At 38.5% G+C, this 15986-nt stretch overlaps 1 protein-coding gene across 5 annotated transcripts in view; it reads right to left on the bottom strand.

Moving 5' to 3' along the window:
* INPP4B (inositol polyphosphate-4-phosphatase type II B) overlaps window positions 1-15986 on the bottom strand; it is a 440596-nt gene that overhangs the window by 416359 nt on the left and 8251 nt on the right. Inside the window, exon 1 of one of the 5 annotated variants that reach the window (XM_072755180.1) lies at window positions 15369-15610. The exons of the other annotated variants lie outside the window; for them this stretch is intronic. The gene's annotated coding sequence lies outside the window, so the exon portion shown is untranslated. Of the gene's footprint in view, window positions 1-15368; window positions 15611-15986 lie in introns of those variants that run through there. 5 annotated transcript variants of the gene reach the window in all.

The following is a 15986-nucleotide window of genomic DNA, read 5'->3' as shown; positions in this document are numbered from 1 at the left end:
CTTAGCACAGTATCTTGCTCCTGCTAAGTGATCATTCCAGCTGGTTAAATTGCGTGGAGTGGAACCAATCATTGAAATCAGCCACAGAATCCAGGACCTTGGTCTACCTGTTGTGTCCCAGCACCTCTAGACGATAAATCCGATAAATCCCAAAAACCTCCCCCCGGGAAGCAGGACACTGTTTCTGCTTTTCTGAGGACTTCTCAGGTAAGAGTCCAGCTGACTTTGACACAGCTGAACACCCATGAAAATAGAGACCCAGGTGTCGTCCATGTATGAAGCAAGCAACTATTAAGCTCCTACTACGTGCCACGCTTCAGAAATGAAAAATAAAGAAGATAGCACCTGCCCTAGTCCTTTAACCTGCAATGCTTAAAACCATTTACAACGGATCTCCGTGTGGAAAATGGATAATGGATGCTCATCATCTGCTGAGAGCCAAGGCAGCTTACGCTCAGCTGATGAGACTCTGGTTGTGAGTGTTAGTTCCATAAAAGGAAGATAATGGAAACTTGGGTAGGCGTAAGCTGAGGGCAATAAGCAGGCCGTGGAACTCCACAGCCTTCCACAGGCATTTTTTACTGGGAGATCGTGAAGGCTGCATAAATCCCAACCCAACCTCGGACTTAAAAATGACATGTCCTAAATGCACCCTAAATATGAAAGCATTATTGTAACTCTCACCAGGATGGGTTTACCATTCTCATCAGCTTGACTGAGCTTCAGACAGGTTTCTTTCTGACCCTAAGCCCCACCTCCCAGCCTCTTTTGTCTTAGAGCATTTACTTTTAAAAATTTGCAGTTGCAAATTCTTTTTTTTTTTTTTACTCCTTTGATATGTAAATCTCCTCCCAGCCTCTTGCAGGTTTTACAAGCCAGGACTATCTTTCTCAAGGACCCATGGGCCATTATTCTGAAATGTAATTATCAGGAATGATAGTTACCCCTATCTGGCAGTCTCTGGGGTGGGTGGGAGTCCAACTTCCACCGACATCAATTAGCAATCACATGGCCCAGGGACCAAGATCCCCACTAAGGTCTTCCAGTACTTTCCTCCTTGCTTTCCGTAGTGTCTAAAACTCTTCTCCCTCTTGTTTCTTTTTTTTTTTATTTATATAAATTTATTTTTTATTGGTGTTCAATTTGCAAACATATAGAATAGCACCAAGTGCTCATCCCATCAAGTGCCCCCCTCAGTGCCCGTCACCCAGTCACCCCCACCCCCCACCCACCTCCCCTTCCACCACCCCTAGTTGGTTTCCCAGAGTCAGGAGTCTCTCATGTTCTGTCTCCCTTTCTGATATTTCCCACTCATTTTCTCTCCTTTCCCCTTTATTCCCTTTCACTATTTTTTATATTCCCCAAATGAATGAGTTCAATATTTCTTCCCTATTACAACAGTCTCGATACTACTCTTCCTTGTCTAATTCTGCCCAATGCAATTTTTCTTTGTCAACCAGTGTGTAGAACTTCAACCATAACACAGTAGTTGTAATAGCTATGGTTAGTACACAAATATTTAATACCATTTCTTGACTCTGTAAACCATGGTTCCCAACCAAGAGTAATTTTGCCCGAAGGAACCATTGGGTAAAGTCTGGAGACGTTCTTGGTCGTCACAACTAGGGACAGGGAAAAGGGAGGTTTGCTATTGGCATGTTGCGGGTGGAGAGGTCAGGGATGCTGTTACACATTTTACAGTGTACAGGGGAGTCCCTCACAACAAAGAATACTTTAGTGTAAATGTAAATGATACGCGGGTGAGGAATCCTGCGGTAAACAATCAGGATCCTAAGAGGATTCTTCTCTAGGTCTCAGCCTGGCCAAAGAAATGAAGCTGTGCCAACAACCTGCACCAGATTGTTAGGCTATGGTTCCCAAAAATAGCAAAAGCAGGCAACTAAAAATGACTATAAACAGCTCTTGGGCTGCCGGGGTGGCTCAGCTGGGTAAGCGACTGACTCTTGATTTGGGCATAAGCTATGGTCTCAGGGTTCTGAGGTGGAGCCCCTTGCTGGTCTCTGTGCTCAGCTCTCTCGTTCTCCCTCTGCCCCTTGCTCTCTGTCAAATAAATAAACAAATAATATCTTTTAAAAATAGCTCTTGAAGATAATATCATTGAGAAACACGAGCAGAACCAATAGAATTAGAAGAATACTGAACTATTAAGCTAGTACCAAAATGAGTCTGCATTTTGCATCGGTGTAGCACACGGTCTACCTGTTGACGGGGCCCAGGGTCTATCCTAAGGGTGGCGATGTGAACCAGGTAGTCACCTCTCAGGTTCAGCTCTCTCACGGCTGTCGAAGAAGACTCAGGACCCCTCCCTCATGGGACAGTCGTAAAAGATGCAGCAATATGACGCCCGTTCCCTGCTTAGCAGGGCGTCTGACTTAAAGTAAGCTCTCAGTGTGATAATGATTTTGAAATTGCAATAAAGAAGGAAAATAGGGATCCCAGAATTGACTACTTAATAAATAAATGAGGAAATAAGTGACATCTAATTAACTCCTAAGTTCATCACTTACTATTTTGAGAACAAGCTAACTCTTGGAACACCATTATTTTTATGAGAGTTTAAGATCCAGATAATCCAATTTGTGGGCTTGCTGAGTCACTCTGGACTCATAATCACATGAAGGTATTTCCCAGTAAGAATCTAATTAGATGTTTAATTAGTCTACGTAGGCTAATGAACTGCCACTCTGCGTTATCTCCTTTGGAGGTTCATCTCAGCCAGTTTAGGTCCGGGGTAATAACTACGATTAATCCAGCACAGGCTGCCACCCCCTATCACTGTCTTGCTGACGAAAGACTGGCCTTCAGTTAGCCCATCGCCCCTTTGGAGAAATGCTAAGTTTTCAGCTGCTCTCCTAGCTGGCAAGTTACCCCAAACAGGTACCTGATTCCTTTTTCATTTACTCGAAGAGAAGTTATTGTAGCAATAAGAAAGAACAAGCATATAGCTCATTCACTTGTGACACATGGACTTCCTTTTATTTGGCAAACACACAATAAAAAAAAAAAATTAAACACCTTCCCTTCTCCCCTTTGCACATAGCTAGAAAACCCATATCAGGGCAAATTGGCTTTAAATGTTTCTATGTAACTTAATTTGGCTTATTTTGTAATGTATCCCATCCTTATCAGCTGCACTCAAAGTAAAGACTTTAGATATTTTGCCTTATTTTTATTTGTCTCACATTTAGGCCTTCTATTATTTTTATTTGTCTTATGCCTTCTTGGCCATACGCTAAAGATTATCTGAGTTTCCTCAAGAGCCACATTTTAAATTTAAAAATGCACTAATGCATAAGAAGTAAAAGCATAAAATCCCTTAAGTCTCTACTCAATACTATACTACTAAATCAATATATAAATAATGTTTTTAAGCCACCAAACTACAGGAAACTGAGTTTAAAAACAGTGGATATCTTCCCCCAAATTTTCTAAACTAATTTATCGTTTAAATAGACTTGTCAGTTCCAAATTGAATATGACTTGGGTTTCTGAGATCTTGGGAAATGAAGAATATCTTGTTTCATTTTCCAGTCTTACATAAAGCAGAGCTGTATTAAAATTTTCAAATTTCTTCCCTCTTTATGAGTTCCAGAGGGTACATTTTGGTTAGTTCAATATACTATTCCTACTTTAACTTTCTCATAAGTTCATCTTTCAATTCCATCCTAAAATTTTTAGCCAAAGGATAAAATCTTCAAAGTGTAGTCCTCTCCAATGTACTTGTGAAAAGGGAAACATTAAGGAATAATCCCAGTGAAGTACGGATCAGGACATGACGCTAAGAACACAAAAGAAATGATTAAAAACGGTACAGAAATAACCTTTGTAATAACCTTAACATGGGGACAAATGACCTGTTTGACATATTGTCTAAAAGGGAAAACATTTTATCACCTAGAAACCATTTATACACATTGTTTGGAAGGACTTCGGTAAATAAGTTAGTACCAGTTGCAGGTCTGGGGCTTATGGGTCAGCTGGTTGGTTTGGAAAACAATAGCATTGTCTAAATAAGAAAATGTTGTTAACAGTATAAATCAGTGGCTCTCAACCTTGGTCGCACCTTCAAATTATCTCTGGGTTTTTAAACACTTCAGTACCCCAGGCTACCCTCAGATAAGTTAAATCAAAATATCTAGGCTGGGAAGGAGGCGTTGGTCTTTTTTTTTTTTTTCAATTAAAAAAAATTTTTTTTTTTTTTTTAGGCATTGGTCATTTTTAATGCCCCTCAGGTGATTCCAATATGCAGCCCAGGTTAAGAACTGATGCTTTAAAGAGATGGTTTAATAACAATTGCCACTACAGCATAGAGCTAGAAGGAAGATGTGGATATATTTTCATGAATAAAAATATAATTAGAGTAGAAGGAAGAATTATCTCTCTACCTCCCAACTAGAACATTTAGAATGAGACTTAAAGCCACTACTGAAGTAGATTTTTGCAGTTTTATGCTTTCCTTATAGGACTCCAGGAAAACATCCAGATCATTCCTGTACGTGTATATTTAAGTTGATGCAATTTGATTTGACGTAGCCATTTATAATGCTCTGAAGTGTGAACATAAATACTCCTATTTCAATGGACTCTGAGTGAAAAACACAAGATTCAGTCACTGGGCAGGCAACTTTTCTCCTCAAATATAGAACAAAAATATGAAATATTATTATATAGGAATATAACAATAGAACAGAAGAAATAACTTGGTTCCGTATATCAAATCTTGTAAAAAAAAATAGCATGTAATATATTCACGTATTAAAAAGTAGTTGAACCCCTTGCGGCACCACACTAGGCCCTGGAGATACAAGCGTCTGAAAAGATGTGGGTCCTGCTCTCACTGATGTACGGTCTACCTGGATGACTTCAAGTCCGGCTAAAGATTCTTTATCCCTCCTACACGGCACCATAAACCCAAGAGATTGTTAGACGTCAGTAGTGCACGAACTTCCAAGTGGAAGTTTTTAATTACCCTTTGTCTGTGTAGCACATTTTCAGATCATGATTGATATTTTATAATGTTCTTTAGGTCTCTTCTTTTAAAAGACCATGAAAAGACTATTATAAATATTACTAGTTAAACTTGTGCAGGTTTATGCAAAAAAAATATGTATATATAGAGTAAATGACTCACATCTCTAGCTTCCCCAAATTTGTTTCTTTCTCGCTTTCTTACTCTCATTTTAATCATCATGATTATTGTCACAATTATTGTCACAATTATTCTCTAATATACCTAATTTGAAAATATTTCTGAAAACAAAACTGTAGCTTTGGAAAATATTGTCGATCCATTTACAATTTTTTTTCAGTTCTTGGTTAGATTTTCCATATAAGAGTAATTTGTGCTCATCACACTGTTTTGTAAGTACGAGAGAAAATTACTCATAACTCATCACTATAGCAGCCGTATTTAATATTTTGACATCTTTACAGGTTTTTCTCTTTCAAACCTTTACAGTTAAAGTCATATTGAATTTAAAATTCTATATTTTATTCTATTTGTGCAGCTTTTTAATTTTCTTTACATTACATTTTTTAAGGATTTAAAATGCCATTAAGAACTCTTTATCAATCTCATTTGAAATGGTATTTGGCTGAAAATTGTTAATATTACTGAGCAAACCTCAAGAACTTCAGAATATTAATTCACTAAGCAAATATTTACACGCTGCCTTATATGTACCAGATGATATTCTACATTCCGAGGACACAGAAATGAACAAAGATTCCTGCCCTGTGGAGTTTATATTCTGGTGAAAACGTACAGACTTGGTAATTAAAAGAATAAATAAATAAGCAAGATAATTTCAAGGAGCGATTCTCGTTTTAACAGTCCTGGGATTCCGACACCAGATAGGGAGCTGGTGGGGGGGGGGGTGCTGCTCAGAAAGATCCTCCTCTCCAAGTAGATAACGTCTGGTCCGAGATTGAATGATAAGCAGGATCACCCATGTGAAGCTCAAACATATCCAGCTACAAGCGGAGTGGAATAATGCTACCTTCCAGGAACTTCTGAGTCACCTGGGACAGATTCTCATAAAGGTACAGGCAGAAAGTGAGCACCCCTTGAGGAGGCCCGCCCCTTGCCAGTCCTCACGTGGTTTCCGCTGAGTCAGATCACATCCTTTCCTCAGAAGCCACTTAGAGACCAACACAGGAAAACTGATATAATCAAATTCCTCTCCAAGTTTCTAAGCAAAGAACATAGGATAGAATTAAACTTTGTGCTTTCCTTTATTTTTAACATGGATTTCCCATGATTATTGACATTCCAAATTTGTGCCGCTATTATTGTTGTCAGTTTTGGAGCTGCAATGTGTCCGCTTGTGCAAGTGGCTTAGTATCGCAGTTAAGAGTGTGGACTAGGGGCAGATTCTAACAGTTAAGACTTTACCTAAGGTACTTAGGCCAGCCACAATGTCCTTATCCCAATAGTAATAATAATGTGAATTTTAAAATAAATAATATTTTTAAAAAATAAAACAATAATGTAAATTTTAATTTATATTTTAAAATAATGTGAATTTTAAAAGAGATGGTGCACGGAACTCAACTTAGAGCCTGACAAAACAAGTCTTCAGAGAGGGAGGAAGAGAGGAGACAGATTGAAAAAGACTGGGGGAGCAGGGGACAGAGCATACGCGCACACATACACGTACACCTCGAGATTATTTTAAATATTGTGTGCATAAATAGCTTAGTAGTAGCGAAAACAAGGCTTAATTGAGTTTGCCTTCGATCGCCTCCTGAAAGTTCATTGCTTAGGAGACTGCGTGTGTTCTGCTGACTAAGGAGGACAATCCATCAGTTCTTACTTGGATGGATTATATACCGTGGGATTTGGGGAAGTTAAAATCCCAAACTTGGCTAACTCTTGGTCACAGATGCGATGTCAGGTTTCAAGCAATCACAGTGGGGCATGTAAAAGGAATGCTCTGGGTCTTCTTAATTCTCCTCATTGTTTCCTTCTGTTCTCAAAGTCCTCACTAGGTGAGAATTCCCTCTACTTGAACACGAATATTTTCAGGGAAGACTGTCTGAGGCCCAACGCTCCATGTGCAGAACAGGACTCCACAAGGCGGAGGCCTGCACCCAAGAAAGGGAAGGGACTAAGAACAAAACTGACAAAGTAGCCTTCACACTGTCCTCCTCAGAAACCCAGCACCCGTCAATAGGAATTACCTCTGGGTGGGGAGAAGTGGGGGCTTGAATCATGTGGGCTTGAACCAGAACGCTCCATTGTCCTGTGATACACGCGTCTGCAAGCACGTGACAACCAAAGGGTTCAATGGCTGAACAAAAGCTTGAAAACCATTGAGCCAGTAAATGTGAAGACCCTTTGCAAACTCTACTGGGATTTACAAGTGCTAGTTGCTAACACTATTACTGCTGTTTCTTGGTTCCTATGGAAATGTAAATGCTTTTTTTTTTAATTGTGAAATTGTTTAATTAGATAATAAATCTCAAGAAAAGGCACTGTTCCAAGTCAAAGACTTATTTTTATCTCTACCATTCTGTGCAATAAGCACATTTGAAATGCTTCCTAAAGGGATTCATTTAGTGGAGGAAGCTGGAGCATTTGACTAAATTTTTCCATCACATATTTAATTCACATGGTACCAACCCAGCTAGTCATCTTCTGGAGTAAAGAAATTCACCACACTTCCTGGTTGTTATGAGAATATTCAGGGAAATGTTTCCTGCCTACTTCAGTTAGAAGTGGGGCCGTTAAGGATTTCCATTTAATTGCTGCAACCTACATATTTAATCTTAGGTTATAGCCAAACACTAAAGAATACTGGAAAACCCAAGGAATCCAAGTTACCCCAATATACATTATTTGTCCTTAAAAGGAGCGATACAACTATGTGATGCTGTGTGGGACTTAAATCAATAATAATAACAAAGTCATATAATGCTAACTGTATGCCAGGCACTGGTCTGTGTGCTTACATATTCACATTCATTTATTCCTCACAACCACCTATGGGCTTGGCACCATGATTCTCTTTAATGACGAAGCCTAGAGACAGCAAGTCATCTCCAGAGGTCAGTGTTGGAGCTAAGATTCAAACTCAGGCAATCACATTCTAGAGGTGACCTCATAATGTTTTAATTTCTAGTTTCAGTGAGGTCAGGAATAAGAGCGTGTATTTTTATTTGAATTCTGCTAATTAAAAGTATGCCTTCATGCTTGATATCTTCCCTTTGCCCCTCCAAATCCACACTCCACAGTTTTCTGTCTTGCTCTGTGCTCCAGAACCTGACCTATACGAGCCGCACGGACGGGCTTCCAGCTGGGTTTAGTACTAGAGGTTAGAGGTCGGCAGGAGAGGGAGGACAGCGTATTTATTTTCCTGGTTCCTCCCAGTCAGGTCACTACTGGTCAGCTGCATCCCTCTGTTGAAACCACAGCACTTCAAATGACTCACTTCACTCTGGATTCTGCTACTTTTCCCGTCCCCTGCCCCTAAAACCCTAAAGATAACAATAGTTCTCTGCTATTACACAGTTGCAAGGGCCCTGAACCATATTTGTTATTTTCCCTAAATCTTGACCACATCTTTGTAAATAGGCTTGTTGCTAAACTTTCCTCAAATCAGGAATCTGATTCATCAGAGATTCATCTTTTCACCTAGTTTACATGACCAGACCAAAAAAAAAAAAAAAAAAATGAACACAGCATAACCTTCACTATCCCCTCTTTCCACCTTCTGCACAATAAACCCAGCAAATAAATTCTAGAATTTTCAAAGAGAGCTCCATTACTCCTACTCCAAGTCTATATGAAAATTATTTTTCAATTTTTTGGATTTTTATAAGAGGCCAGGAATTGAGGTCTACAAACAGAAAACATTTTTTTTTTTAAATTCTGATAATAGTCAATGGGTCTACTAAAGTATCCTGAGTGTCAAGCAGCAATGCAGTAGCAGATCTATCCATGATGGGTGTTGATCTCTTTGAGGTGAATGACCTCACTTGAAGCCTTGACTCCGGTGTCATAAATCAGACACTTAGCCTAATTAAGTATAAAAATATCTGATGTTTTGCAGCTGATAATACTTGACGTTGAGAGTTCCTGGAACCAGGTAGTAAAATATATCCAGGAAATGTGATCCCATGATGCAGAAAGATACCAGGTGCATCCTTGTTTCCCCTTCAGTCTAATTAGCCATTCATCAAAAACAATGCGTGTTTGTGAACATGTCTTGGTCTCAAACAAAGACAGTGAGCATCTGAACTGACCTTAACATCTCTTATTCAAAATATCTCAAGTTTATCTTGACATTTACTTTAACAGCTCACCCTGTGCCGAGAATGGAAATTATTTCCATTGAAAGGGATGTAAGAACAACATCTTGAGCCATAATTCCAAAACTATCGTTATCCTCCCACTGTTCTTCCTTCATCTGCCTTTATAGTGCTCATAACTCTTCACTGTTCCACTCCTGGTTTTCATGCTAAAAGTCAGGCTGTACAGCTATGATTCAGCTGCTTGCCTAGAATGATGCATTTCCTTTTACTATGCCTTGATGTTTGCAAAGTTAATATGTGTGGAGGTGAATTACACACTGTCTTTGCTTCCAGACCTCATTGTTTCATCATCAAAATGTGTCACAAAAGTCTTAAAACCTATGAGCATATACATCTACCAGTGGAATAGATGCAAAAAATTGACATCTCTCTGAATTACAGTTTCATAGAACAATGGCTGGAGATGGATGCTTAATATTGACCCGTTTCAGTAATAAGCAGACCGAGAATCTCTTGAGGTACCTCTGGACTGGCCAGAAGCAATGACCATGACCAAAGGTTAAAAGACAAGAACCCTGGATCTTACTTTTCTAATTCTAGCTCTACACCTTCTTGATGTATGACACTAGAGCTGCCCCACCATAAAATGACAACTTTCTGTGTGACCTAGATTTCAAAATTATTGACATGAATGAATGTGATCCATATATACAGACAGCAATACCACATATCTTGTGCTACTTCACCTTGCAGAAATCAGTAGAAATTATTGTAAGTGATTGAGATCTTCATTGGCCTGAAACGAAGTCAAGGTATAGTGTTTAATTCAGATTATGCTGCTATTTCTTTCCCTCCTTACATATAGAAGCCAGCTTCTAAGGTGGTCTCCGCCAAGAACCATCATTTTCTGATATGCACACACGTACATAGTCGTCCCCCACATTGGATACCTGGATATCCAATAAGATATTACAGAAACAATAGTATGTGATTTCCAAGCTTAGTTCATACGAGCCATTTGGCCTCTGCCTTGTTCTTTATCACTCACTCGGAGGGAAACCAGCTGCAGTGTAAAGAGGGCACTCAAAGGGCTAGCCCCATGATGAGGAACTGAGGCCTCCTACCAAAAGTCAGCCGCACCTGCCAGTCATAGATTAAGCCATCTTGAAAGCAGATCTTCACACCCCAATCAAGCCTTCAGATGAATGCAACCCCAAGTAACATCTTGACTGTTTCCTCATGAAAGACCTCAAGCCAGAAACACTCAGCTAAGCTACTACTAAATTTTAGATACACAGAAACTGTATGAGATAATAAGTGCTTGCTGGTATATGTCACAAAGATGTGTGTGTGTGTGTCGGGGAGGGGGGTAATTTGCTATGTAGCAATAGATAACTAAAATATTCTTCATTCTGATGTTCTTTTATACAAGATTTACCTTTCCTTCAAACCTGATACTACACACCTAGTTTTCAGGGAAGACCAACATATAGGGCAGCCTGGGTGGCTCAGCAGTTTAAGCACCTGCCTTCGGCCCAGGGCGTGATCCTGGGGTCCCGGGATTGAGTCCCATGTCAGGCTCCCTGCATGGAGCCTGCTTCTCCCTCGGCCTGTGTCTCTGCCTCTCTCTCTCTCTCTCTCTCTCTCATAAATAAATAAAATCTTAAAAAAACCCAACATATAGATATGGCAAAATGGCTAGGGGTAACCGGAAGGGAGGAACACTTTGATAATGACACGAGTTTAGATAATTAATACTCGAAGACATACATGTCCATAGTTGCACCTATAAAAACAATGAAGGTCCATCTGAAAAATGTCCTCATCTGAGAAATTGTTTACAAAAATAAATGTTACATGCTTATCTTCATAATGTATATATAGCTCTAATTTATGGGGATCCATGGGTGGCTCAGCAGTTTAAGTGCCTGCCTTTGGCCCAGGGCGTGATCCTGGGGTCCCAGGATTGAGTCCCACGTCGGGCTCCCTGCATGGAGCCTGCTTCTCCCTCCTCCTATGTCTCTGCCTCTCTCTCTCTCTCTCTCTCTCTCTCTCTCTCTATGTCTATCATAAATAAATAAATAAATCTTTTTAAAAAATTAAAAAATTAAGAAAAAATTCTAATTTACTTGTAACACAGATTATTCCACTGTCTTATAATAACCTAAGTGGACTACTGGTGATACCATTTTATTATGCAGACAGTTGTGAGTAGTGAGTTAATGTCCTGTCATTAAGTCCTGTTAACTGCCAGAATTGAGTCATAGATTTTCCACCGATAGTGAAACAAGTGAGTTAGATGGTTAGGAAGAACATCTGGCTGAAATACCGCAAAGGTCTAACAGTGCATTTAAACCAAATAGGGTTTTCTTTACTGACAGAAAATTTCAAGCAATTATTAATTGTGACTTTACTCTGAGAACAGTATCTCAAGTACTAACATTATGGGAAGCACCCAGATAATGTATCATTCTTTTTCACCTGCCTTTTACTCTATATAAAATCAATTTATCATTAACATTTCAGTTCAATATTAAAAGGTAATAAAACTAGAGAAGATACACATTTACTGTTTACATCACTATCTTTCCAAGACTGAAATAACAAAAACAGATGAAGAATCACATCTCTGAAAACTAGGTACCTGTAGAATTTTTTTGTGAAACCACTTAACCATTTCCAGCATTAGATTCCAACATAAGTCTGAAAACAAAGATTACTTTCTTAGTATTTTTTTAAAGATTTTATTTATTTATTCATGAGACACACAGAGAGAGGCAGAGACACAGGCAGAGGGAGAAGCAGGGTCCATGCAGAGAGCCCGACGTGGGACTCGATCCCAGGACCCCGGCCGGGGTCACGCCCTGAGCTAAACGCAGATGCTCAACTGCTGAGCCACCCAGGCGTCCCATACTTTCTTAGTATTGATGTGAATTTCTCTTAGGACAATCAGAATTCCTAATTAACCTGAATAATATTAAATGTATTGAATTATACTTCACATGAGATTTTATCATATACAAATTTAGTTTCTGCAAAGGGCAGAAACATTCTCTTACGTAAGTCCTAAAACAATTTTTAAAGAGCTGTAGGAATTATAAGAAAATGAAAAATTCAGAAAGAATGAGATTCAAGTGTTTTATCTTTAAGCAAATAGCAGCAGAATTTCACCAAATATAAAATGGTATAAATGGTAGTGGTTCTGAAATGAGAATCAAGAGTGCTTTTCTGAAACACTCAAATGGACAAGGGTTAACTATTAACTCTTAGTACTAGATCTTACATATCTACTTCAAAATTTTGATATTTTCATTTAACATCTGAATTTAATATATTTGTAAATTGTCACAAGGGTAGAAATAAGGGAAGTTCCTTTCTGATATTAAGTTTGGCTAACAGTGCGATAGGCATGGGCAATGAAAAATAAAGCGTAAGTCAACAAATTTTTGCTTAATCAATTTTATTTATTGTTGTGTCGAAATTATACTCTTGTGACCCAAGGAGATATACCTAGTATTTACAAATATTCATATAAATTAATTCTTTAATAAAATTGCAAATAGATTTATGCTCAATATAACGTTAAAGGGTTGAGTTCTTTTACTCTGAGAAATCATTCATGATTTAATTCTGGGAAATCTTATACATTGGATTGCATACATTTCCTATATACTATGAAACTATCATTTCCTTTCAGATATTTCACAATACCTGTTGAATGAAGTGAATGAATAAATGAAGAAAAAATGTTTCCAGCAAAATTAGTTTTGGAAATGTTTTGTCATCAATATGTTCCATTTGTTTGAAAAAATACCGTTAACCTTGTGTTATTTTTGTTTCTTCATTTCTAAAATTTTCATGATCAAAAAAGGAAACATTTTAACAAAGTCTTCCTTGGAGAAAGACATTTTGAACATTCTGGCTTCAAAATACAACCATTTTCTTTGCTGCAAAAGCTTTCAGTCATTAGTATGTTAATGGGCACTGTGAATTGCTAGGAGGGTAATGTCTTATGAAATAATTCCCAAACTTATTTGACCATAGAAGCCTTTTTTTTTTTTTAATAAAACATCTATTAACATCTCAAGGATCTTTTGGGAAATGCTGTTATACATCATAGCACTTAACTTTCTTTAATTGTTTCATGTAATTTAACTTGATTTCTCTGGTTATATATTCTCCATCTCCTTGGATGAGGACCTGTCTTACTCCTTTTAGCTCTACCTGTAATGAACATATATGTAATAAATACTTTGACAGCTTGTTTGATTTTTCTGAGAAATTGTTGTGCAAACCATTATACTCATCGTATAGGTTTTGGAAGGAAAGAAAGTAGTGAAGGCAATCCTTGTAAACAATTTTATATGGAAATAAAAAGCAAGACTCAAGAACACAAAGTATTTGCCACATTGGGACGCCTGAGTGGCTCCGTGGTTGAGCGTCTGCCTTTGGCTCAGGTCGTGACCCTGGGGTCCTGGGATCAAGTCCCACCACGGGCTCCCCGCAGGGAAACCCTCTGCCTGTGTCTCTGCCTCTCTCTGTGTCTCTCGCGAATAAGTAAATAAAATCTTTAAAAAAAGTATTTGCCACATTAATTTAACAAGTATTAGCACTTTGCCATATTTGGTTCAGATTTTTTAATCTAAATGATAAGCAAAAGATTACATATACAATTAAGGCCAATCTTCATCCCTTTCTCCCTCCCCTTTCCCAAAGGTAACCATCATCCCGAAATTGGTATATGTTCTTGTTTGTATATTTACTTTAACTCATATGTTTGGATTCACAAATAACATCTAGGATTTGTGTGTTTTAAGTTTATAAAAATAGTATCACTTTGGTACACATTGTGATTTACTAATTATATTCTACATTACGTTCATGAGATGGATCCATGATAACGCATGTGGATTTTGTTGAACGGTTTTAACTGAAGGGTTATATAAATAGAATATAAAAATTAATTATCCAATGACCTATTAAGAATATGTGCCTGTTCTCGATGTATTCCTATTATAAGGACGTTGTGGTAAACATCCTGGCACATATGCCTTTGTGTGTCCGTTGAAGACATGTTTTGGAGTTTTACCTAGAAGTAGAATGAGCTGAGTCATAGGTACCTACATCATCAACTTCAGTAGGTATTTCAAACTTCTTTCCAAAGCACTTGAAATAAGTCACATGCTAACAGCATACCTCAGGAATTCCCTGGGGCTCACATCTCTGCAAATGCTCAGACGTACTAATCTCATGTGTGTGGACTTATATTGTGCTGATATACAACATTAATTTCCCTTATTATTTCTGAATTCTAAACATATTTTTATAAACATATCGGCCATCTGGTTTTCCTCCTTTGTGAATCATGAAGACTTGACAGTTAATTATATATTTCCTTAACTAATCCTTCACCGTTCAAATTCACTGCAAATAACTTCCCTGGTTTTTGGTTTAACTTTCGTTTTTTTTGTTTTTTGTTTTTTGTTTTTTTGTATTTGGACAGGTGTTTGTATTTACACTTGTGTGACATTTTACTTTAGCATCTTACATCTTATTTTAAAATTTTCAGTTTTATCTTTTACATTGCGGATTTTATTCCATCTGATACTTATTTGTGTGTGTGTCATACAAGCATTTAATTATCCAAGTGACATTTCTTGATTAATCTATCCCTTCTGGACTGATTGCTAATGCCACCTCATCACATCCTAGGCCTTTGTAATACAAAGGAGATCATTAGCAGTTGAGAGAAGGGAGAAGGCTCACTATTGCACCACATGAGGGACTGCATGAAAGAGGTGGACTGGGGGCAGGGCCTGAATACTAGATGGGCATAAAGACATGGGTTTTGGTGAGAGACTCCTAACTCTGGGAAACGAACCAGGGGTGGTGGAAGGGGAGGAGGGCGGGGGTGGGGGTGACTGGGTGATGGGCACTGAGGGGGGCACTTGATGGGATGAGCACTGGGTGTTATTCTATATGTTGGCAAGTTGAACACCAATAAAAAATGAATTTATAAAATAAAAGGAAATAATGATCAACAAAACAAAACAAAACAAAACCTTCATTCATATCCTTTCTGTGATACTCACTGCTAGTGAATTAATCTTGCTGCAAATGAACTTCTTCCCTTGTAAGCGGAGATAATACAGATGATCTAGTAGCATTATGTAGTGAGATAATACACGTAAGAGTGATTATTGTCTTGCATATAGTAGGTGTTCCAAGTAGTCAGAGTAGTGATTGTAGTTTCTCTTGTTGCTGGCAGTAGTGATAGGAAGAGTGATCGTACCTGGTCGGTCAGAAAGCTAACACGAATCTGAAGGACATGCCTAGGAAAGCAAAGACAGAACCGGGGAATTGTCTGAGTGTGAGCTCAGCATTGGAGATAACTCTCAGCTGCGGTTTGGAAGACGAGATGTAAGAGGAATTGGAGATACTAGTGTAGGACGGAGGTGCTCCAAGGAACACCACCAGTTCCTGAGGTCCTGTTAGAAATGCACACTCAAGACCCCAGACCTGCTGATTCAGGTACTTGGACCCACATGTGGCCCCATAATCACAACTGGTTTTAACAACGCCTACTGGCCTGCACGGGACTCTGATGATATTCAAGTTTGAGACCCACTGGTTTGGAACACGATGAGTAAGTAAGGTGATGCTGAGAAACCAGGTGAACCCAGCGTATGAAGAAATGTCGGAGGTGAAGA

The sequence above is a fragment of the Vulpes vulpes genome, chromosome 4, assembly GCF_048418805.1.
Source record: "Vulpes vulpes isolate BD-2025 chromosome 4, VulVul3, whole genome shotgun sequence".
Lineage (NCBI taxonomy): Eukaryota > Metazoa > Chordata > Mammalia > Carnivora > Canidae > Vulpes > Vulpes vulpes.
Note: the sequence above shows the minus strand (reverse complement) of the source record. Positions and strands in the feature narration are given on the sequence as shown.